Source organism: Tachypleus tridentatus, chromosome 10 (genome assembly GCF_004210375.1).
Source record: "Tachypleus tridentatus isolate NWPU-2018 chromosome 10, ASM421037v1, whole genome shotgun sequence".
In the NCBI taxonomy this organism is placed as follows: domain Eukaryota; kingdom Metazoa; phylum Arthropoda; class Merostomata; order Xiphosura; family Limulidae; genus Tachypleus; species Tachypleus tridentatus.
Genome location: NC_134834.1, coordinates 43,120,882 through 43,148,400, shown reverse-complemented (window position 1 = coordinate 43,148,400; position 27,519 = coordinate 43,120,882). Strand labels below are relative to the sequence as shown.

General features: G+C 32.0%; 1 pseudogene across 1 annotated transcript in view; it reads right to left on the bottom strand.

Moving 5' to 3' along the window:
• Window positions 1-974: 974 nt before the first annotated feature.
• Window positions 975-27,519, bottom strand: part of LOC143228343 (QRFP-like peptide receptor) — a 146,396-nt pseudogene continuing 119,851 nt past the window's right edge. Inside the window, exon 3 of the transcript XR_013015318.1 lies at window positions 975-1,695. The product of XR_013015318.1 is annotated as a QRFP-like peptide receptor (transcript). The remainder of the gene's footprint in view (window positions 1,696-27,519) is intronic.

The window sequence follows — 27,519 nt, the reverse complement described above, 5'->3', positions numbered from 1 at the left end:
CTTGTTTTATGTTGGGCGTTTGTTGTTTAATATACAAACGATTTAGCTATGTGTTAAACTAATAATTACTTATGATACCTCGAATTATTTGAAAGGTAAAAACGCTTTTAGTTCTTGAATGTGACATTTTAGCTTTAAATTGAGCGTCTCCATTCGTGTGTCTGTAATCGATAATGTCATAATTTTACTGACACTGAACTATAACGAAATGTTTCCTGCCATTAGAAATATTCATAGATATAATATTGGCAAAACAACTTCACCATTCTTGAGTACTTCTAATTAATATAAAAACGTATTACTTATGCTTGTGAATGACCTACTAGAATTACTGGACAGTTTTTTTTTTATGTCAAAAGAGATCCAAGACTTACCAACCGAGATCATTTTAGATAAGTTATGTTTATTTCAATTTCTTTCCTAAATAATTTACACATTTGGAAATTTCATTTTTTTCCATTGTTTGGAATGTTTGTGGTCATGAAATGTCGTCGGAACTTCTTATTAAAAACCCTGTAGAATGACAGTATTGTAGTCATATTTCTAGACATTAAGAGCATTATGAGAAGAATACGATACAGATTTTGGACCAACAATATAAATCACTAGCATCAAAAGTCTATGTTTGTTAATCTGAAAGATTTTTGACGATTAATATAGAACAGTTAAAACATAATATTAACACATTTTGTTAAAAAAAACCTCAATTTGTGAGTAATATAGCAAAGAGACCAAATGCTTGCTTTAACAAGCTGCTGTACTAAGTTTATATAATTACAAACCCAGGTTTTATTCTAATTTACTCAGGTTCTTGATAAAACTGTCACTTCGATTGCGGTATGACAGTCGTGGGATTTTTGCCTGTTATTATAAGATATTATTTATACCTTTGACTACGAAATTTCGAGGCGGAATTACTGTGTTATAGGTTCCACTGGAGTGACTGGAGCGGCTTTTCAGACTGCTCTGGAGCGTTAGGGAAGTAGGAGTAAAGTCGCCTGGCGTAGAAGTCGCCGACTCTTTCTACATCCTAGTGACCTGAGAAAAGCATCACGAAACTTGGAGGATATGAGATTGTAGAGGATAGGGTTGATAGCCGAGTTGGTATACAGCATGATCCGGCAGAAGTAAAGCAGATTGTAGTAGATTTCCACCCCTAGCTTTTGAACTTCCATTGAATCAGCCACAATTATCCACACCGTAAACACTCTAAATGGAAGAAGACACAAAAAAAACTTAAGACAACAGCCACCAGCATCATAACGACCTGGCGACGTGCTTTTGCCTGCGACTGTTCCATTGTTGATGATACAACTCCACTATCCACTATGAGGTGTTTGGCAATGAAAGAATATACAGTGACCAGAATAAAGAAAGGAATACCAAAGAATACAGAAGTGATGGATATAAAGTACAGCCGCTGCCAAAACGTTTGTACTAACGTTAGACATACAGGAACGGTTGAACCGTCTACATATTCAACAAACGCATACTCGGCAATAGCCAGGATAGGGCTGGTGATAAGAATAGACACCACCCATACAATCCCAATTATAATTAGAGCTCTCATTTTAGTGCATTTGTACCCTGCTTTTAGCGGTTTACAGATGGCGTAGTAACGTTCAAAGCTGATGGCCAGGATGGTCAGGATGGAACCATGAGCCACCGTCAGCTCCACAAAAGGAACAGTTTTACCTGGAAAATAAATAAATAAATTCTAAAAATTCTGATTTGTAACTAAACTGCTGTTAAAATACCATGTATATATATAATATATAGTATTAACAATTTTACAAGTGCATAACAAACAATAAGTTATCGCGAAATTAATTATTTAAAACATTTATAAAATGTAATCTTTCTACGAGTGTATTATTTTATTTTTGTCTTTCTACATAATATCTTAAAAACTTACAATCTTATAGCTGTTTCTCGTTCAATGTATGTATATTTTTTTCTTCTTCTTGTACTTTGATTCATTAATAAAACCTCTTGACAAGTGAAAGTACAAGTATTTTCTGATTATTGTCAGATCATTCTTCATTGATTCTGTTGATTCAACCTGCTATTTAAACAATCAATTTTTGAAATATCATTGAAATAAGTCAGATTTCAAATGGCTGATACGAAGTAGAATATTTGCGAGACAATGTTTATCATTTTTGAAAGATGAATGAATGACAATCGACATACTGTCAGTATTGTGAAAACATCTGCAGTGTTATTAAGCGTTTAATCAATATCTCATGGCATGTCATTTACTTGTAGGGTTTCATCAAACTGCTTTCTCAGAAAGACAATGACCACGTTTCGCAACGTTTTGTAGTTAACAATAAATTAAACTAGTTTGTACCAACTCGCTACTGATCCATTCTTACCACAGAAAATTATATGAAGCACAAGAATAAAAGCGTTTTTTTATTATAAATTGTATGCAGGGAGAATAAGAAAATGTTACAACTGACTCATAAAGAAAGGAGGAGACTTTAAGTAACAATCAATGTGACATCTCAGAAATAACACTTGGAGCTTTACTGTAGAGCTTTACTGATATTGTATTCCGAAAAGAAATAAAGAGTTCTTATGTTTTGAAAATTATATAATCTAATGTTAGTTTCACAATTTTTTTAATACTTTGTTATTGGATATTGTGAAACTATAAATATTTGAAACAGGCCTTTCACAGTTCGTCTGCCTTTCAGTTTTTCGTGAATAACAATATTAAAACCCTGAAATATTGCATGAAAGAAACTTGTTTGAAATTTTCTTAGCGTCAAACTTTTGCATAAGTTCAATCAAACACATAGAAACAATCTTTTCTTGCACATTCTAACTTTACTTACAGCCTGTAAATACAACTTTATACATTTTGCCACTATAACTAAACATGCATGTTCTAAATGTCTTCTGGTTATAAATACTTGCGTAGACAAGGAAATTAGAAATTGACTATAAAAGAAGCAAGATGAAACACTTAACAAATTAAAAATAAATTTATTAACAAACACGAAAATAGCGTTTGAAATAACGGCTCTTTTTCTGGTTTCCAGTTAGGAAAACAAAAAATGCTTTAGGAGAGATATGTTGTTAAAAAAAAAAGAAATAATAACAAAGTACCAGTGGCTGGAAGCTTTGGGAAAATACTATTAAGTTAAAATGCAATAAAGAATGGCATAAGAAATAATACACGTAGACCTTAATAATATATAATAAACAATCTTGAGCGGTCTACACTTAGTGGTGACTTTATGAGGCACATCTATCTAGTACTGGGTAAGACCCCCTTTTGCCTCCAGAACAGTCTGAATTCTTCGCGGCATGAATTCAACAAAGTGCTGGAAACATTTTTTAGAGATGTTGGTCCATGCTGACTCGATAGCCTTAGGCAGTTTCTGCAGATTTGTCTGCCACATATTCATGCTACGAGCTTCCTGTCCCACTTCATCCCAAAGGTACTCTATTGGATTAAGATCTGGAAACTGTGGAGGCCATTGGAGTATATTGAGATGATTCGTGCTTTGTCACATGGAAAATTATCCTGCTGAATGTATCCATTGGAAAACGGGTAAGCTGTAGCCATAAAGGACTGCACATGGTCAGTCAATGTTCACATACGCAGCGGCATTCAAGTAGTGCTAACTTGGCATTAAAGGGCTTAATGTGTGCCAAGAAAACATTTCCCACGCCGTTACACCACCAAAAGGCAAGATAGAGCCATGGATTCATGCTGTTTACCTAATTTCTGACCCTCTGCTTCTCGCAGTAGCAATCGAGAGTCGTCAGACCAGGAGACAATTTTTTCAATCTGTAATCTTCCAGTTTTGGTGATCCCGTACCTACTACAGCCTCATCTCTTTGTTCTTAGCTGACAGGAGTGAAACTCCGTGAGGTCTTCTGCCGCCGTAGACCATTCGCTTCAAGGTACAACGCGTCATGCGTTCAGAGATGCCCTTATGCATACCACTGTTGTAAAGAGTGGTTATTTCAGTATTTATGGCCTTTCTTTCAGCTTCAAAGAGTCTGGTCATTCTCCTCTGACCTTCTCATTAACAAGATGTTTTTACTCACAAAACTACCGCTCATTGGATGTTTTCGTTTTTTGCACCACTCTCTGTAAATTTTATAGATTGTAGAGCGTGAACATTCCTGGAGGTTAGCAGTTTCTGAGACTCTGGACCACCATGTCAGGCGTCAACAATTATTCCACGATTAAAGTCGCTTAGATCACGCTTCTTCCCCATTATAATATTTGATCGAACAACAACTGAACATCTTGACCATGTCTGCATGTATTATATATTGAGTTGCGGACACATGATTCTGTTTTTGGCTAGTGAATAAGAAAAGAATGCTTTAATAAAATAAAAATTGTTAAGTAAAATAAACATCATTACGAGTTAATTTAGATGGAGCATAAGAGAAAATGCAGAGGTGTGGAAAGTGAAAAGAGTTAATTAAAGTAAAGATAAATCCTCGTTAATTCCTAGGGGATTGTTAGAGCTTATCGTAGAAATCAAACCTTTTCTCAAGCTGTTGTGTGAAAAGTTATTGAAATATTTACTTCTAGTGTCTTTGTTTCACGTATAGGAAAAATATTACTCTGCTATTACAGCTAATGCACATTACTGTGGAAAGTGTTATCATTCTTTCCATTTCATGTGGCTAATTCTTCAATGCCATTACAAAATATAAATTGCAACACCATAATACTACTTCATTGATCCCTATTGACAACTGAATGAGTCAGGGTAAGAGTACTTATCGTTCTTTATAATTCCCCTATACTTATACTAAGTGTGTCAGAAAGATATGCTTGAATGAACATACTGATCGAATTGAGGGTCTGAAATAGCTGTCATTGCACTCCTTGCAATGTCTTAAATATATAGAAAGAAGTTCTCATACGGTAGCGGTATATCCTAGAATAAATTAATTTAACAGCACTCCACAAATAAACTTCGATGAAAATAGTGTTTAAGCATTATATATTAATATATTTTATTTGTCATGCAACAGCCCATAAATTATATAGAATTGTTAGCAGAGCAGATAATTTGCACAAAATGAATTGATGAACCCCGACAGACTGACGCACACTTGATATGCTCCCCCACCAGGTACATTTAATAATAGGAACGAAAGAGGCAGAACACCTAAATTCAGTCATACAGTTATTAAGTTTCTTCGGTTATGCAGCCTAAGAACAAAATAAAGACTGTCTCTGATGTCAAGCATGAGATGAACGACCATGTACTAACTGACAGAAAAGTGGCCAGATCTATGGTATCAATAAGACTCAACAACCTTACTTTGATCTTTTGATGATTTAACTGTGATTTACCATTCATTGTTCTTTGAAAATATCTTAAAATTTAATTTCTGACTTTGTCCTAGCACTTTTGCACAGTAACTAATTGTGTTATAAACTATAAGAAAATAGAAAGTAAAAAACTATTATTATGAACCCGGTGAATTTCAATTAAAAATATTTAATAAATCATATCAGTTAATGGTCCTTCGTAACTCTAATACTTTTTTCAGCTGAATTTGGCAACTGCTTACTTACTTGTTTCTTATACCTACGGCAACTGTTGTAAAAGTGTCAAGACAGCAGTAGTCCTTGTCATAGTTAACAGCCAACCTCTTCACAAAATACATTCAAGTATTTTCTTTTTTATCATTTCGAAGGAAGTTTTTAACACATATCTAGGAGAAAGGTGTAGTGAGTTATAGAATTCTAAACATTATTTTTCTGCATAGGCGACTGAATAACAGCATTAACGGTCATCACATTCAAATCTAATATTTAAGTCGATTATCATGTACTATTAAATAACATATCAAGGAAGCCTATCATTAGAGGTGGCAGTTATATATACACCATTGTAATTGAGGAATACGGTTTGTCTCTGTAGCTAAGATTGTAATAATAATACTTAAACTTCGGCCCGGCATGGCCAAGCGTGTTAAGGCGTGCAACTCGTAATCCGAGGGTCGCGGGTTCGCATCCCCGTCGCGCTAAACATGCTGGCCCTTTCAGCCGTGGGGGCGTTATATGTGACGGTCAATCCCACTATTCGTTGGTAAAAGAGTAGCCCAAGAGCGGGTGGTTGGTGGTGATGACTAGCTGCCTTCCCTCTAGTCTTACACTGCTAAATTAGGGACGGCTAGCACAGATAGCCCTTGAGTAGCTTTGTGCGAAATTAAAAACAAAAAAAAAATACTTAAACTGGTTAGTTATTTAATTTTGATTTAAAGAATAGGAATAAAACAAACAAAAATTCGCATTTATTTTCAGTTCATTTAAAGTCTTGTATTATACAGTATCTGACCTTCGTTATATGAAAATAATTAGAATAAGTAGAGTTAATTAAGAAACAAATGAGGAGATTCTATAAAACTTTTGTAAAGTAAATAACCCATGTTTAAAATCTGAATGTTTTTGTTTATCATCGCTTTATTTGATTTTGAAACACATTAACAGTTAGCCAGTGGAAACTAGCTCTCCAAATTATCCGTTATTTTTTGTCTATTTTTAGTAGTGTCTTTTTCCAGGTTGTGAACACGAACAAATCAATAATACAAGAAGACTTAGATGAGTTCTGATATTCCTTAAAATCTTATCCTACTTAATATATTTTGTAGAAAATCTAAATTATACTAAAATAATATTGCACTTTTGTAAGTTATTAATTTTTTGAAACATCATTTTCTGTTTACAGATTATTTTTAACACATAATTTTCATTATTTTTCCTCTAAGGTGAATTATTCTAAACACACAGTAATTAGTTTTAAGTTTTACTGTTATACATTTATTTTAATATCTGTGTTTGCTTCAGTTTAATATATATATTTAGAAATGTATTTATGCTGTTAAATGTTTATTGTGCAAGCCTTACCTGTTTTCTAAATTTGTATAAGATTCTCGAGAGTAAGAATTAACAATATGTGTTTTCAAAAGCTTTAGCGTATCTTCGAATATTGTAGGGGAAACTGAACTTCCGAGAACTTCGCCTGAATATTATAAATTGATGCGCCATGAGACAGTTTAATATTGTTCGTTTGCTGTAAATCTCGGAAGCTATAATTGTGATAAATGCTTATTAATCTTCCGACATTTGACCAGGAACGTTTATAGATTTCGAACATTACAAACCGCTTAACTTCAGTGAAATAACTTTGGACGTTAGTATTCCTATTAGGACATTAAATATCTTCATCGGTAAAAAGTTAGCTTGTAAGTGGTGTGAGGTCAGCCAAGAATAGACAGTTAGCTAGCTTAAGCGAATTTTAACAATATTAACTCAGAATTGATTCGCTCGTTGTAGACCTGGATCGTCGATAAAATATTCAGTTCCAGACCGCATAGAAAACTGAATATTGTTTGTAAGTATGCAAAACTGTTATATACAAATCATAATTTGTAATAACCATTATTATTAATTCTATTGCTATTTGTATATTAAAATATATTTGTGTTAAGAAAGAAAATTGTGTGTATCAATCTTGTTGTCAAATATCATTCAGTTAACTTCTAAATTAAAATTAAAATTTCCGGCTATTTGAAATCGTAAGACGAAACGTACGTAATATAATAAACCAGACAGTCTTCCTGGATAAATTATAATACGTAACAACTGTTTCTTGTCATCTTTAGGTGGTAGTTCTAAATATTACTGCATTCCTTTATAGAACTGAAAACTTTAGAGAAATTTTTACTTTAACTATCCAATGAATATTAATGCAACGCATACTTTTAAATATTAATAATAACTGATGAGAAATCACATTGAAAAATTTGGATGCGCTTTGTAGCTTGAGCCATTTAATGTGACTTAAAAAATATCCATTGCTTTTTTCAAATTGCTAATGCATTACCATATCGGAACGTAAAGCAATCATTATCTTAAATCAAAAATAATTCTTACACTGAGTTAATTATACTATGTAATTATCTTCATTAATATACGTCAAAGGTAATGAAATGGGAAAAAAGTTGTCGTGCCAATTAACATCGTTTAAGAAAGAGAGTATTAATTGAACGTTCTGTCATGCAATAACTTGACAGTTTAATATTGAGCTAGTAATATCAATAATGCACTATCATAATTTATTATAATGATGTTAATATTCTGACAAATGGTACCATTTAGTCCATTTAATGCGCTAATTTTAATACTTTCAATGAAAACATCGAAAAGAGCTAATAAAGCAAAGAGACAGTGAGTGAATAGATCCTTACTTGCTATGGTAGATCAAAGAAAGATGACTGAGAAAAGCGATTTCATAAAATTAGATTAATAAAAATGTTAAATAAAATTTATATTTGATATTAATCAAAAGCTAAGACCTTAGTTTTTAGGGTAAATTAAAGAGCTTAGAAAAGTTAGTTTTTTAAAAACATATCATTTTATGTATAAGAAAATAAAATAAATTACATTTGGAATTTAGTAAGCGAGTAGTTCTGTCACTTCATGTTGAATATGCTGTTATCTTATTATGTGCCAAGCGCGTAAGGCGTGCGACTCGTAATCTGAGGGTCGTGGGTTCGCGCCCGAGTCGCGCTAAACATGCTCGCCCTCCCAGCCGTGCGGGTGTATAATGTGACGGTCAATCCCACTATTCGTTGGTAAAAGAGTAGCCCAAGAGTTGGCGGTGGGTGGTGATGACTAGCGTAGATAGCCCTCGTGTAGCTTTGCGCAAAAACAAACAAACATTTATAACTACAATCTTGAATATAAGATCATAGAACTGGGTGAGTTTGAATTCCACACATACTTATCTTACTAAAGTACATTTTGTATTTACCACATTTAGTGCGGGTGTATAATGTGACGGTCAATCCCACTATTCGTTGGTAAAGAGTAAGTTGGCGGTGGGTGGTGATGACTAGCGTAGATAGCCCTCGTATAGCTTTGCGCAAAACAAACAAACATTTATAACTACAATCTTGAATATAAGATCATAGAACTGGGTGAGTTTGAATTCCACACATACTTATCTTACTAAAGTACATTTTGTATTTACCACATTTAGTTTATTCTCGATTTTAGTTTGTCTATATTTCAAGACTAACACATTTTTGCCTTTGTTACTGTTGTCTGGATTTTTAAATCTTTGTTTATATCGAAATGTAGACTGAATTTCCACATATTTAATACTTTGTATTCTGAAAGGATTGTTTCTTCTTTGTCTTCATGGTGTTTGAAATATATACGTTAACATGTATAGATTTACATGAGTATTCCCTGAATACAAAAAAAAAACAACCTTTACATGAAGTCAAATACAAAAGGAAAGAGAATGTTGGGCTCCTACTATTAATTAAAGTTTTTGAAAAACTAAGACAGCAAGTACCGTGATAACTACAACTGACCTAAAGAACTAAGTTGTGACACCGTTTAGCATGCATGTAGTCGAACCATTGAAAATTAGTTTAGTAATAGCCGTTATTATAAATTGAATTATTTTCATGTTTGCACATTAAATTATATTTGTGTCAAAAGAGGAACTTGTGTGTATCAATCTTGTTGACAAATAACATACATTTGATACAAATTAACGGTTAATTAACTACTAGGCTCAAATTAAAACTTCCGGTTAATTGAAATATTACTACGTAACGTACATAACGTAATAATGGTTTAGCTAAAAATTTTGTATATTAAACATTAGCAAAAGTTAGTTAGCACTTCGTCATTACTGTTAACTAATATCCAGTTTTAACTTGTTTTTGGTAACTGTAGATTTAAGTCCTTCGAAAGGAATGAAATCTGTTATATAAAGCAAAGTGTTTGTCAAGAGAAAAAATAAATCATATATCTATCATTTGATATTTGTTCCTTATACATTTCCACATTTCTGGATCAATCAGCACCACACTTCACACAGCGATACAAAATCATATAAGGAAAGTCATGAGGCTGGAATCTAATTTCGGATATTGTATTTCTAATGTATATCCCTCAGCATGAGAATGAACTATTGTTAAAATTCATGAAAACTGCATGTGTTTCTTTTCAGTATTGGTACCTTTATGTAGTTTTATTGTACTTTTAATATTTATAATGCAAAAAAAAAAAAAAATAACAGCAGAATTTCCTATCCTTTGCTAAAAACGTGTTTTTATTTCACCCTCCAACGGAACAGTATTCCCACTAGTACAAAATAAAGTAAAAGGGCAAAATAATTCATTTAAAAGTTATGTTTTTTCTTCAATGTTCTTCAGCTTTCAGCTGAAGTTATCAAGTGCTAACAATTTCATGTCCTCTCTATATCTTACAGTTTAATACAATAACATGGGTAATGCAAAGTTATTTCATTGCACTTTTATTGTATTTTTTATCAAGCAATCATTATTGAAATCGCCCATTTCTCGGGAGAAAAAAGATAAAATAAAATGGAAATTCTAAACATTTCAGCTGTGCTTGATACTTTTGTAGACGATTTCTAGAAACATACTTTTTGAAATCATTTTCAAGCCCGGCATGATCGGGTGATTAAAACACTCGATTCGTAAATCGAGGGCCGCGGGTTCGAATCCCCGTCACACCAAACATGCTCGCTCTTTCAGCCGTGGGGACGTTATAATGTTACGGCCAATCCCACTATTCGTTGGTAAAAGAGTAGCCCAAGAGTTGGCGGTGGGTGGTGATGACTAGCTGCCTTTCCTCTAGTTTTACACTGCTAAATTAGGTGCGGCTAGCGCAGATAGCCGTACTGTAGCTTTGCGCGAAAGCAAAAAAGAAACAAACAAATCATTTTCATGAATTTTGTAAAATAAAGGGTTTTCGGATGTATCACAACTGACGTTGATCCTTCGACTTAAGGTAAACCGACTATATAAGGAATTCGATCACATATATATAAAGATATTTTCAAATTAAACGCTATAGTGAACCTAATTTCCATGGTAGCCTCTGTGGATAAGCTCTCCAGTGGCACAGAAGTATGTTTGCGGACTTAAAATGCTAGATTCCAGGTTTCGATACCCGTCGTGGACAGAGTACAGATGACCCATTATCTAGCTTTTTTCTTAATTCTAAACAATCAAACTAACTTAATAAAAGATGCAAAAATTCCAGGTATTTCTAGGATTTAATGATGGAGAGAGCAAAAGGTTTCGACTATCTCAGCTGGTATAGAATAGAATAATTTCTATCTTGTGACTTGAACGTAATAGAATGCTACTAAATACTTTTGATGTCATTTCTTAAACTGGCAACAGACTGACGAGGTAGTTACTTGTTGAAGGACAGAACAGAAAGTCTCCACGCAATCTGGCAACTGCTTAGTTGTGTTCATAATTTTGCTTTACTTAATAAACAGAACAGATTGGTGCTAATATTAGCTCGACAGAACAAACTGAGAATAAACATTTCGTCGAACGGTTAAAGCTGTTACAATTTAAACTGACAGATACTTTTCAATTAAAATACTGGGCTTTGAATTCAATTATCAGGAACTGTTTGGAGTTTCCCTGCTTGGAACTGTTTGTAGTTACGTGACATGAAATTGAAGATATTTTGTGACGAGTTAGAATGAGAGAACTTTATGTCAGTGGTCAGATACAGCAGCCTGCAACAAACTACAGAAGTAATTTATAATAAATAGATATCGGAAGTGAATTTTAGTGTCAAATTAAGTGACAACTATTGCGTAGTAGTGTTAATAATAAATAGTAATACTGTAATGATTAGATGTAAATCTTACTTTTTTAATATTCAACTTAATATATGAACCTGACAGAATTTAAAACCTAATAAACTTGGTCAGAATCCTTAGCGTAATTAATATGATTGATTCCTATCGAATATTCCCCAATCACAGACAATTTATAGAACACTCTGGAACGCTCGTTATTTAAGCTGTAAACTGTCGAAACTTTCTGGAATGCAGATTGGAGGTCAGCGAACTTACTAGAATCGAACATTCAAGAGAAGATGTGATGGCGTTCACGTGCAGAAGTAATTACAGTCAAGATGTTTCCAGAGTTCTATGAAAGTTTATAAATGTTGATAAGGGTAGTATGAAGTTAGTACTTACTTTAAAGACCTAATCGACTGCCGAAAGTCATCATGTTCGAGCTGTTAAAAAACTTAGAATTATGTGTGACGGTTAGAAAAAAAAGAAGGAATTGTATTTGACAGTGAAATTTGACGCATGTTGTATTTTTTAAAATTCTGACCAGATCGGTTAATTTTTAATATTTTTATGATTGTGTCAGTATTGCTTCATAATTGTATAAATATTGTTATATTGATAATTGTGTAAATATTGTTACTGTAAAATTATTCATATTGTGATTTAATAAATCTGTGAACTGCTATTGTTTTAAATTGATCTTGTCTTGTTTGTTGGTTTCACAATCGGTAATTCCTACCGTCACTGTAACCTGCGACCTTCTGATCAAATATAAGGGCCCGGCATGATCAGGTGGTTAAGATACTCGACTCGTAAACAAAAGGCCGAGGGTTCGAATCCTCGTCAAACCAAAAATGCTCGCTCTTTTAGCCGTGGGAACGTTATAATGTTACGGTCAGTCCCACTACTCGTTGGTAAAAGAATTGCCCAAGAGTTGCCGGTGGGTGGTGATGACTAGCTGCCTTTCCTCTAATCTTACCCTACTAAATTACGGACGGCTAGCGCAGATAGCCCTCGTGTAGCTTTGCGCACAACTCTAATAAACAAACAAACAATAAAATATAAACTATTTGAACTGGTGTAAAATAACGTATTCAGAAGTGAATGCTGAGTTTAAGTTCTGAAATTTTGTGTGATGAAGTATGTAACAGATTTACTTTTATACGTTTATTTTCATACGTTTGTTTTGGTTTGATGTGTGTGGCGTGTATTGCTGGATGTGTAATGCGCAAGCCCTCCATGTTCTTTAAATTTGTAGGTGATTCTCGAGAGTAAAAATCAAGAATATTTGTTTCATGAAAACGTTAGTGTGTTCGAATATTGTTGAACATTCTAGAAACTCGCCTTAAACCATATAAACAAATGCATCAAAAGACAGTACTGTTATTATTAGTCAGCGATAGTCAGTGTGCTATAGGCATCGGAAGTTATAGTTGTGATTAACGCCTATTAATAGGAAAACTACAGAATTTGATCAGTAACATTTATACATTTTGATATTACAAACCGTTTAATTTCAGTGAATTAACTTCGAACGTTAGCATTTCTATGAGGACATTAAATATTGTTGCCGGTGAAAACTTACGGGTGCTTCAAGTTAGCCATCCCTCAAAAGAAGTGTACAGGTGTATCAAAAAAGAATAAATTTGCTCTCTGTAAATGTTCATAAAAGAATAAATTCCAGACCAGATATAAGACTCGCTATTGTTTGTAAGTTTGTAAAACTCTTGTATATAAATCATCATTTGTAATAACTATTTGTAATAAACGTTTTTATAAGTTCTATTGTTGTTGTTTCTTGTATATTAAAATATATTTGTGTTAAAAAACAAAATTGTGTATCAGCATTTTTGGCAAACTTCATAAATTTAATACACATTAACATTTAACAAGTTCAAAATTCAAAATTTCCAGCTATTTGATATTTTAATACCTAGTATACGTAACATGATAAATCGGAGACTCGTCTGATGTAAATTATAATACGTAACAAGTTACACATAAAAAATAAATTTTAGGAGTGAAATAATGGACTCAGATTAAGTTTAGAAAGTGAATTTCAGACCTGTGTTTAAGTATAATATTCAAAAGTTATTTTGCTGGTTAACTCACGATGTACTAAAAATACGTAGGTCCAAGAAGTCTTGATAAAACTGAAATACGCTGAGCTCGTTCATTTTTGCGGTAAATAAATGATGAATATCTAAATTGTGGTGATGAAAAATGCATTAAGGTGTGAGTTTATTGTGAAATAAAATATTTCAGAAATATGTTTGGTGGTTATACTAATTTACATTTTTTTTTTTTGGTTTAGAGATGTTTTTATGTTATTTTCCACTTATTTTTTCATTAAAGTGAGTTAAAATTCATTCACTAATTTGTTAAACACTCCAAAATTATTATTCTGAATCAAAGATTACATTTGTTTGTTTTGAATTTCGTGGAAAGCTACACGAGGTCTACCTGCACGAGTCATGTCTAACTTAGCAATTAAAAACTAGAGGAAAGACAGTTAGTAATCACCATCCATCGTCAATTCTTGAGCTACACTTTTACCAACAAATAATGGAATTGACCGTAAATATTTAAACCCCACGGCTGAAAGGTCAACATTTGGTCCAATATGTCTAGATATTCGAAAAAATAAAATATTTAAAGTAATTACCCTACAAACAATTCAGAATAAACATATATATAGCAGGTTGATAGCATAAAATGAGAATAATAGAACATTTATTTATTTGTAGTTAAGCCCAAACTTAAGCCATGGGCTATATTTTACCCACCACGGATGTATTGAAACTTGAATTTTAGCGTTGTAAGCTAGGAGACTTGCAACTGAGCCACTGACAGATGCTAAAATCTACTCGGTGACTTTTCATTTGCTTAAGAAGCAATAATTAAACTTCAACTGTCATTCTTTAGATTTTGAAGTCATTAATGAAACCACATTCTCGGTGAATATGTACTGGCCTGCTTGATACTTCAAACATTTACTTAATACTAAAAGTTCCATGGGAAACTCTTTAATTTGATAGAAACAATCCATACTATGTTATATAAAGCTTAAGATAATATGTGTGATATTTAAAATGCTATATGCATTATTATTACTTCACTAACGAAAGCGCTCAACTTTGCTTGGAGTATTAGGTTGATAATGTGTGTATTCTAATTTCGTTTTGCCATAAAAGTATATGCTAAGAAACATAATTTAAAAGCTATTGTTGGAATGCATTATTACCAAAATGCACTGGCGTTTCCATATATTAGTTATTATTTAAGGAATCACTTCTTTCCTATGTTTATTTTCACTAGCTTGCCTTATAAAAAAAGGTGCGCACGCCCATGTATACACGGACGCAGATAAGCAATACTTACCAGATGCACACTTTCATGGTCCAATTAGTATGGGTGCACAGTTTCAGATTTTTAGGTTTCACCTCTTATAACTATGGCAGTCAGACACAAACACACAGAAATCTGGAGATACACTTAATTACTATTATTACTAGCGAAAGTAACCGACTTCGTTTGGGTATTGGGTTGATTCATTCTAAATGACTATATCAGTACGTGCATTCTGAATTTATTTTAACATTTAACAGGTGATCATAGTCTTCAACTCTGAGCTTGTTTTGGTTTATGGGAATGAATCACAATCTTTCTATTTCAATTTTGGCATACATTACAATTATTCCATAAAGATTTTAGTGACGAAGGTGCAAGGAAACCGTGAAGCTTTGTGAGTGTAGTGAATGTTGGTATGATTTAAACAAATTAATTAATAAGCCTAAAGTGAAAACATAGTGTGAGATAATTTAGTCTAGAGCATAACCTTTATCATGAAAATAAATAAAACATCTATCCGATTTTAAACATGAATTGTTTTTAAATCAGGGTCTTTTCTGTTATATAGCCAACTTTTTAATAATAACAAACCTTTTTAGTCACTAAAGATTCTAAATTAAGGAATCAACAAATATCATTCCTTTTTTTACATTTCATTTTATACTTTTAGTACATAGATTGAAAACAATATCAGATTTTTTTGTTTTTGTTTACAAGCGACATGACATCAAGGTAATTGTTGGGACGCACTGTTATTAAAATCTTTTCTAGAAGTTGTTAACCTAACTGATATACTATATGATAAACTGGGCAAAGCTTGCTTCGTCATTTTACAAGCTATACGTTTATATTAAAGACCGTCTCTGTATGTTTGTCTCTGATTTTATCTGTAATATAAGTAACCAATTCTTTTCAATGTGGTTTTTCGCTACTTTTTTCTTAAAAAAGATGCTCACACGCAAACACGGATGCACGTGTGTTTCTCTTGTATGTCTGCAATTTCCATATGCAATATCAGGAATACTTTTTCTATATAGTTTTCCACTACTTTGCCTCATTAAAAAGATGCACACGCGCATGCTCGCACATACTGGATAAGATAAGCATAGTAACCAGGTGCATATCCTCAGGGTCCACTTAGTATGGGTGCAAAATTTCAGGTTTTTAGTTTCTTTCTTCTTGGCAGTCACATATTCTTTTCGTTGTTGTGTTTTGGTAGCTTGTCACATTAAAAAATTGCATATGCGCATTGCGCACACAGGTGGCTGAAATAAGTACCCTGGTACACACTCTCAGGGTACACTTAGTGTGGTTGCACACTTTCAGTTCTTAAGTTCTTTCCTCTTAGAGCTATGGTGGTCACACAAACACAAACATGTACATGCACAAGAGAATGTCTGTCTGTGTTTTAATCGTAATATCAGGACTCACTGTTTTTCTTTGTGGATTTTCACTAGTTTGCCTCATTAAGAAGATGCATGAATTATGGATTATAATTCCATAAAAATCCATAATACCTTATTTTACCTTAAAACAATATGTGCGATACTTAAAATGTTACTATTGACCTGGTATCGTCAGATGTTCATCAACACTGTACACAACACTTAATCCCCCCCACTGGTGATGTCAACCATATAACCTTGAGCTAGCATAAGTATAAATCTATTTCTTGTTTTTTTAGTTATTAAAAGGCTCATATTCCATTATTGTAACGGCTTATTTTATTTTACGTTTATTAATATTAAGCTCACGACAAATTATTTTAACAGTTTTATTTTCTTTACAATGTTTCGTATCTTTAAAATTGTGGTAGACATTTGACGGATCATGACCATATTCTACTATTTTATTATTGAAATTTTATCAGTCTCCCCTATATAGAGATCATTACACCCTAACATTTTAAGCTATAAACTACATTTTCCTCAATTCAATTTAATTTTATTTTTAAAAAAATATATTTTTTCTTTTTTTCTGATAAAAACAAATTTTCTTACAACTGGAAATTTATAATCCTTTCTATTTGTTTTCAAACCTCTTTTATTGTACTTAACAAGTAAAGTACTTGAGAAATTATATAATGGATAAAATTATCAGGATAATTCTTTCTCTCACTTATCAGTTCTTTAGCACATTCTAACCACATTAATAGGGGATCATTCTTTTTCACCAGTACACTTTTCAGATAATTTACCTTCTTATCCAGCTCTTTTTTTAACGGAATTTTTGGAATAGCCAACAACATTTTTATAATCCATATATGTTTTTAATTTTGACAAGCTACGACCAGTTCAAGTACAAATTAGTAGAAGTTGCCTTTGAAAACACCTTCATTTTAAAAGTATTATTAACCCTACTAACTACGTTATTGAGAAAAGACAACTCACCCTCATATTCATGGGTAAATTTGATATTAAAATGCAGTGAATTTAAGTATACTAAAATTATTCCAAAATTTGTTCAGATATAAAGTCAGCAAGTGTATCATTAACGAATCTGACAAACAACAATCCTAGATTAACCGAATATTTCACTTTATAATCCAGTTAGTTCTGGAACGGCATTAGCTAGAACAGGTGATAATGGACAGCCCACACGTATATCCTCAACCTGATCAGAAAATTCCTCATTAAGTTGAAATACAATTTGTGTTGTTGTAAAAATTAACATTCGTTTTAAAACACCTGAAGAAAGTTCTGTTCTTGAATTTTATCTACTATAAAAGATTTTATTTTTATTCATAAAAGTGTTAATACCCATACCAGCCGTTCTGAGACACATTTTATTTCAAGTGGGTTTCTCGTCATCAGGAAGGAGTAGGAAAACATTGTTTTTATTTCATTGTAGCTATTCTTAAATTTTAAAATATTCTTAAATTTTAAAATATTCTTAAATATTAAAATATTCTTAAATTTTAAAATATTCTACCACAGCGAGAATTCTCTTCAATTCTAGCTGCTGTACATCAGTTAATGATCTGCTACTACAAAATGTTTTTGAAATAGTATTAACGTTTGTTTCATTCTAGCTATTACATAGCATTTAATGCCCTATTTCTATAATAAAATTTCTAGCAGTAATGTTCTGCTACTGTAGATATTCTCTAAAATAGTTTGAATATGTGTTTCAGTATAGCTGACCCAGTTGGACAGCAGAGTGTCTGCGGATTTTCAACGTTAGAAACCGTGTTTTTGTACCCGTGATGAGAAGAACACACATAGCTCCTTGTGTAGTTTGTTCTTCACTTCAAAACAAACAAACATTCAAAACACTCGAGCTATTGTACATCATTTATTGCCCTACTACTACAAGGTATTCTTTGAAAGAGTGTAATATGTGTCTTCTTATTACAAGAATAGTTGTAAGTTAACATCAACGTATTATTAGTTGCATCTAGATCAAATGCTAGTTTGAGGTATTTACGAGATTATATATTAATATTCAATCCTCTTTCATTCTTAATGCCTGAGTATCATAGAGTCTTCTTTTAAGTATCAATATTAACTTTTAAAATATAATTCTACAATTATGCAGTGCATAAAACAAAGGTTATAAAGTTTCTGTGATAATATTTGCTTAACTTTGTATAGTGAAGTGTATTTGTTTAGTCGTTTTTATATTATCACTTGTACAGAAATTCAATTTTCGTATATTGCTAAACTGTTTCTTAAAAAAACATAAACGCTTTAAATTAAAACTCTGCATATCCTCATAGTACAAGCTATAATGTGGGATATAAAATGTGTCCTATGTTGTGGAGGTGACTGAGAAGAAGGACCTACATTGTGTGGGGAAACACCATCTATCAATCTTAACTCCCGTTCGTCAGTTTTACATGACGAAATTCATAAAAATAAAAAAATAGAAATTAAGTGAGTGAGATATGGGTGCTCAAACCCACAAAGTCCCATATCTATATCACTTTTACTGCCTCAAGAATAGGTGTGAGAATGTGACTGTTGTATAAAGTAAAGAAAAAAATAATTGGGGTATGTAAGATAAACTCATCTCCTAAATTGGTATTCCAGCCCGCAATTGTTAGCACAGTAGACAAATTATACAAATATAAAATTCCAAACAAATTATCCAAACTAACCAGTTAAATTTAACGTTCACTGGAACTACCAATTTTCAGACTGTACACAAGCCTTTGTATGCAATAAGATGTCCATCAGCTAAAAAAAGTAGTGCCAAGTTGTTTAAAATAACCTTATAAAAAAAACTAAAAACACTTATTGGATACTTGAGACAAAAATCTCCTTAAATTTAAATACTTAAATTTATTTAATACATTCTTATAATTATCACAGAATATTTTAATGATTTTATTTAGAAGTGCTTATTCAGACGTATTTTCCTCATGTGCTCTAATTCAAGCTCAGGCTGAGAAGTTAAGCCAAAAAGACCTGTATCAGCCATGTTTTTTTTGGAAATTTATATTGCTACATATGTATTGTGGAAGTCCATATCGAAACAGAAAGAAAAAGTAAACGTCTCTAGGCTGAACAAGCTCGTATCAAAGCCGAGAAAGAAATTAGACTTGAAGAAATGGAACTTAGACTTAACTCTAATCAACAAAGTAAAATGACGACTTGAAACACAATCAATATATTAAAGTACCACGTTTTAATGACTATGAAGTTGATTAATACTTCTAACATTTTAAGAAGGTTGCCCAAACCATTGAATGGCCCACTAGAAAATAGTTATTATTGTTATAAAGCACTTAACTTGTAAATCAGAAGAAGCTTATGTCATTCTATATCTAGAAGATTGCAGAGATTATGATAAGATTATCATAATGAAATTGAATTCGCCCCGTCAACTATGTTTGACGTCCATAGAAGGTAACTTATATTGTTAATTATGTATTATGAAAGTCCCGCCTGTTCTCTAAATTTGTAGAAGATAATATTTGTATATAAAATACAAGTATTGTTGCCTTAGCTAAAATTTCTCGAAAATCTCCAGTAAAGATTATGAACTGACGAGCCTAAAACGGTTTAATATTGTTGTTGGTTTGATACAGTTGGTACACTATAAACCCTGGAAACTATAACTGTCGTAAATGTTTATTAATCGGGAAACTACAGACACTTGACCAGGAACATTTATAAGTTTTCAACATTTCAAGAAATTCAACATCATTTATAAGAGCACAGTTTAAAGATATATTTGTGTTTTTAATTTCATTTACCTTATAGATTTTGTTTTAGAATTGTGTCCTTCTTTTTACTAACGTGTTATTGAAGAATCAAACTAGCATTAATTAAGACGGTTAGAGGTTTATGTGCCCAAACTATGAACCGAGAGATGCGAGGATTGCGTCCTACTGCTAACTAATCATTCATTATATATAATTGACCGATTACAAGTCATTGGTCAATGTGCTCAAAATGTAAATCCAAAAATGTTTCATTCACATCTTGCTAGCAGCGAATTATTGAATAATCCAGTTTACATTACTCAAGGTGTATTTACGGAAATAATATTTATGATATTTCGTACATATGTTCCTAAAGGTAGCCAGTGACACCTTGGATTTGAATAACTACTGATGACATTTGAGGGAACGGATCACATTTATTAAAATTTTATGAGATATACGACTATAAAGTATTTCAAGTTTCACCTCTTATAACTATGGCAGTCAGACACAAACACACAGAAATCTGGAGATACACTTAATTACTATTATTACTAGCGAAAGTAACCGACTTCGTTTGGGTATTGGGTTGATTCATTCTAAATGACTATATCAGTACGTGCATTCTGAATTTATTTTAACATTTAACAGGTGATCATAGTCTTCAACTCTGAGCTTGTTTTGGTTTATGGGAATGAATCACAATCTTTCTATTTCAATTTTGGCATACATTACAATTATTCCATAAAGATTTTAGTGACGAAGGTGCAAGGAAACCGTGAAGCTTTGTGAGTGTAGTGAATGTTGGTATGATTTAAACAAATTAATTAATAAGCCTAAAGTGAAAACATAGTGTGAGATAATTTAGTCTAGAGCATAACCTTTATCATGAAAATAAATAAAACATCTATCCGATTTTAAACATGAATTGTTTTTAAATCAGGGTCTTTTCTGTTATATAGCCAACTTTTTAATAATAACAAACCTTTTTAGTCACTAAAGATTCTAAATTAAGGAATCAACAAATATCATTCCTTTTTTTACATTTCATTTTATACTTTTAGTACATAGATTGAAAACAATATCAGATTTTTTTGTTTTTGTTTACAAGCGACATGACATCAAGGTAATTGTTGGGACGCACTGTTATTAAAATCTTTTCTAGAAGTTGTTAACCTAACTGATATACTATATGATAAACTGGGCAAAGCTTGCTTCGTCATTTTTTACAAGCTATACGTTTATATTAAAAGACCGTCTCTGTATGTTTGTCTCTGATTTTATCTGTAATATAAGTAACCAATTCTTTTCAATGTGGTTTTTCGCTACTTTTTTCTTAAAAAAGATGCTCACACGCAAACACGGATGCACGTGTGTTTCTCTTGTATGTCTGCAATTTCCATATGCAATATCAGGAATACTTTTTTCTATATAGTTTTCCACTACTTTGCCTCATTAAAAAGATGCACACGCGCATGCTCGCACATACTGGATAAGATAAGCATAGTAACCAGGTACATATCCTCAGGGTCCACTTAGTATGGGTGCAAAATTTCAGGTTTTTAGTTTCTTTCTTCTTGGCAGTCACATATTCTTTTCGTTGTTGTGTTTTGGTAGCTTGTCACATTAAAAAATTGCATATGCGCATTGCGCACACAGGTGGCTGAAATAAGTACCCTGGTACACACTCTCAGGGTACACTTAGTGTGGTTGCACACTTTCAGTTCTTAAGTTCTTTCCTCTTAGAGCTATGGTGGTCACACAAACACAAACATGTACATGCACAAGAGAATGTCTGTCTGTGTTTTAATCGTAATATCAGGACTCACTGTTTTTCTTTGTGGATTTTCACTAGTTTGCCTCATTAAGAAGATGCATGAATTATGGATTATAATTCCATAAAAAATCCATAATACCTTATTTTTACCTTAAAACAATATGTGCGATACTTAAAATGTTACTATTGACCTGGTATCGTCAGATGTTCATCAACACTGTACACAACACTTAATCCCCCCCACTGGTGATGTCAACCATATAACCTTGAGCTAGCATAAGTATAAATCTATTTCTTGTTTTTAGTTATTAAAAGGCTCATATTCCATTATTGTAACGGCTTATTTTATTTTACGTTTATTAATATTAAGCTCACGACAAATTATTTTAACAGTTTTATTTTCTTTACAATGTTTCGTATCTTTAAAATTGTGGTAGACATTTGACGGATCATGACCATATTCTACTATTTTATTATTGAAATTTTTATCAGTCTCCCCTATATAGAGATCATTACACCCCTAACATTTTAAGCTATAAACTACATTTTCCTCAATTCAATTTAATTTTATTTTTAAAAAAATATATTTTTTCCTTTTTTCTGATAAAAACAAATTTTCTTACAACTGGAAATTTATAATCCTTTCTATTTGTTTTCAAACCTCTTTTATTGTACTTAACAAGTAAAGTACTTGAGAAATTATATAATGGATAAAATTATCAGGATAATTCTTTCTCTCACTTATCAGTTCTTTAGCACATTCTAACCACATTAATAGGGGATCATTCTTTTTCACCAGTACACTTTTCAGATAATTTACCTTCTTATCCAGCTCTTTTTTTAACGGAATTTTTGGAATAGCCAACAACATTTTTATAATCCATATATGTTTTTTAATTTTTGACAAGCTACGACCAGTTCAAGTACAAATTAGTAGAAGTTGCCTTTGAAAACACCTTCATTTTAAAAGTATTATTAACCCTACTAACTACGTTATTGAGAAAAGACAACTCACCCTCATATTCATGGGTAAATTTGATATTAAAATGCAGTGAATTTAAGTATACTAAAATTATTCCAAAATTTGTTCAGATATAAAGTCAGCAAGTGTATCATTAACGAATCTGACAAACAACAATCCTAGATTAACCGAATATTTCACTTTATAATCCAGTTAGTTCTGGAACGGCATTAGCTAGAACAGGTGATAATGGACAGCCCACACGTATATCCTCAACCTGATCAGAAAATTCCTCATTAAGTTGAAATACAATTTGTGTTGTTGTAAAAATTAACATTCGTTTTAAAACACCTGAAGAAAGTTCTGTTCTTGAATTTTATCTACTATAAAAGATTTTATTTTTTATTCATAAAAGTGTTAATACCCATACCAGCCGTTCTGAGACACATTTTTATTTCAAGTGGGTTTCTCGTCATCAGGAAGGAGTAGGAAAACATTGTTTTTATTTCATTGTAGCTATTCTTAAATTTTAAAATATTCTTAAATTTTAAAATATTCTTAAATATTAAAATATTCTTAAATTTTAAAATATTCTACCACAGCGAGAATTCTCTTCAATTCTAGCTGCTGTACATCAGTTAATGATCTGCTACTACAAAATGTTTTTGAAATAGTATTAACGTTTGTTTCATTCTAGCTATTACATAGCATTTAATGCCCTATTTCTATAATAAAATTTCTAGCAGTAATGTTCTGCTACTGTAAGATATTCTCTAAAATAGTTTGAATATGTGTTTCAGTATAGCTGACCCAGTTGGACAGCAGAGTGTCTGCGGATTTTCAACGTTAGAAACCGTGTTTTTGTACCCGTGATGAGAAGAACACACATAGCTCCTTGTGTAGTTTGTTCTTCACTTCAAAACAAACAAACATTCAAAACACTCGAGCTATTGTACATCATTTATTGCCCTACTACTACAAGGTATTCTTTGAAAGAGTGTAATATGTGTCTTCTTATTACAAGAATAGTTGTAAGTTAACATCAACGTATTATTAGTTGCATCTAGATCAAATGCTAGTTTGAGGTATTTACGAGATTATATATTAATATTCAATCCTCTTTCATTCTTAATGCCTGAGTATCATAGAGTCTTCTTTTAAGTATCAATATTAACTTTTAAAATATAATTCTACAATTATGCAGTGCATAAAACAAAGGTTATAAAGTTTCTGTGATAATATTTGCTTAACTTTGTATAGTGAAGTGTATTTGTTTAGTCGTTTTTATATTATCACTTGTACAGAAATTCAATTTTCGTATATTGCTAAACTGTTTCTTAAAAAAACATAAACGCTTTAAATTAAAAACTCTGCATATCCTCATAGTACAAGCTATAATGTGGGATATAAAATGTGTCCTATGTTGTGGAGGTGACTGAGAAGAAGGACCTACATTGTGTGGGGAAACACCATCTATCAATCTTAACTCCCGTTCGTCAGTTTTACATGACGAAATTCATAAAAATAAAAAAATAGAAATTAAGTGAGTGAGATATGGGTGCTCAAACCCACAAAGTCCCATATCTATATCACTTTTACTGCCTCAAGAATAGGTGTGAGAATGTGACTGTTGTATAAAGTAAAGAAAAAAATAATTGGGGGTATGTAAGATAAACTCATCTCCTAAATTGGTATTCCAGCCCGCAATTGTTAGCACAGTAGACAAATTATACAAATATAAAATTCCAAACAAATTATCCAAACTAACCAGTTAAATTTAACGTTCACTGGAACTACCAATTTTCAGACTGTACACAAGCCTTTGTATGCAATAAGATGTCCATCAGCTAAAAAAAGTAGTGCCAAGTTGTTTAAAATAACCTTATAAAAAAAACTAAAAACACTTATTGGATACTTGAGACAAAAATCTCCTTAAATTTAAATACTTAAATTTATTTAATACATTCTTATAATTATCACAGAATATTTTAATGATTTTATTTAGAAGTGCTTATTCAGACGTATTTTCCTCATGTGCTCTAATTCAAGCTCAGGCTGAGAAGTTAAGCCAAAAAGACCTGTATCAGCCATGTTTTTTTTGGAAATTTATATTGCTACATATGTATTGTGGAAGTCCATATCGAAACAGAAAGAAAAAGTAAACGTCTCTAGGCTGAACAAGCTCGTATCAAAGCCGAGAAAGAAATTAGACTTGAAGAAATGGAACTTAGACTTAACTCTAATCAACAAAGTAAAATGACGACTTGAAACACAATCAATATATTAAAGTACCACGTTTTAATGACTATGAAGTTGATTAATACTTCTAACATTTTAAGAAGGTTGCCCAAACCATTGAATGGCCCACTAGAAAATAGTTATTATTGTTATAAAGCACTTAACTTGTAAATCAGAAGAAGCTTATGTCATTCTATATCTAGAAGATTGCAGAGATTATGATAAGATTATCATAATGAAATTGAATTCGCCCGTCAACTATGTTTGACGTCCATAGAAGGTAACTTATATTGTTAATTATGTATTATGAAAGTCCCGCCTGTTCTCTAAATTTGTAGAAGATAATATTTGTATATAAAATACAAGTATTGTTGCCTTAGCTAAAATTTCTCGAAAATCTCCAGTAAAGATTATGAACTGACGAGCCTAAAACGGTTTAATATTGTTGTTGGTTTGATACAGTTGGTACACTATAAACCCTGGAAACTATAACTGTCGTAAATGTTTATTAATCGGGAAACTACAGACACTTGACCAGGAACATTTATAAGTTTTCAACATTTCAAGAAATTCAACATCATTTATAAGAGCACAGTTTAAAGATATATTTGTGTTTTAATTTCATTTACCTTATAGATTTTGTTTTAGAATTGTGTCCTTCTTTTTACTAACGTGTTATTGAAGAATCAAACTAGCATTAATTAAGACGGTTAGAGGTTTATGTGCCCAAACTATGAACCGAGAGATGCGAGGATTGCGTCCTACTGCTAACTAATCATTCATTATATATAATTGACCGATTACAAGTCATTGGTCAATGTGCTCAAAATGTAAATCCAAAAATGTTTCATTCACATCTTGCTAGCAGCGAATTATTGAATAATCCAGTTTACATTACTCAAGGTGTATTTACGGAAATAATATTTATGATATTTCGTACATATGTTCCTAAAGGTAGCCAGTGACACCTTGGATTTGAATAACTACTGATGACATTTGAGGGAACGGATCACATTTATTAAAATTTTATGAGATATACGACTATAAAGTATTTCAAGAGAGTGTATGTTTGTGTGTTTTTCTTACAGCAAAGCCACACCGCGCTCTCTGCTGTGCCCACCGAGAGGAATCGAATCTCTGATTTTTACGTTGTAAATCCGAAGACTTATCGCTGTCCCAGGAGGGGTCTTTCAAGAGAGACAAATGTCTCAATTGAATTTTCTTTGTGTGCATCCTCTGGTATTAATAAAGCTAAAACTTTTACTATTATGTGAACAATAAAAATGATAATTAAAAAAGGTAGTTAAGATTTAACGTATCTTGTTCTAGGCTCAACTTGATATATAACACAGGTCCAGTACTGATGTAAATTAATCAGTTGTAAAGTATAACATTTCTTAGATCGGCATTCATATACTTAATTAAGTATGCTTAACATTATTGTGTTTACGTTTGTACCACTTTCAGATACACTGTGTATTGAAAATGTAAATAAATACTATTGGGATGTTTGTTTTTTACCTTGAAAAGTGCCAATTTTACATAAAACCCAATACACAAGTCCCTCACTTACAGGTGCATCCGATGGTTCAGCGATAAGTCGAAGAACTTATAACACTGATATTACCCTCGGCGGGCGGAACATAAATAGACCATTGTATAACTCTGCGCTCAATAACAAAACTAATCTCCTGGTGGCTGGGTAGCAATTTTAGAGATAATAATGGTAAATTTACGGTTTGATCTCTATTGTGGGTACACCAAGTAGCCTGGTACTTTACAATAACACCAACAAAACAAAACAAATAATCATGCTCACTCACGACAAATTAATATCATTTCATATATTTACTTCTATATTAAATTGTTATTTAGTGAAAATACGCATGTTAACACTTATTATACTGGTCATATATTTCAATAAAGTAAATCAATGAAATTTAAAGTAAATATACATTTATGGTAACACATTTAATAACTTCTTCAAAATAATTTATCTAACAGTATTTCATGCTGTAAATGCTCCTTTATCATGTTAAGGGTGTGTCAAGTGATATGTTTCCAAATCTGTTTACTAGTTAGATAACTATTGTGATGAATGCTGATCATCTAGTTCTCGACATTTAAACTTTGTTACATTCCAGTACAACACACTTGGTATCACGTTTGGGAGCTACAGACAATCCTTATTTTGTTTTTGTTACTGTCGCTTTCTTAAAGTCTCTGAACTTTCAAATATCACCTAGTAACTTCAGGAAATTGAGTATAAAAACAAACATGAATTATCACTAGTAGCTCTAATAGCTACTGACGCATGAGATTGAGAAGTACATGATCCATTTCAAAGAGTGGAAGCGATGTGCTAAGGGAACGAAAATATATTATACATTTCTGTTTC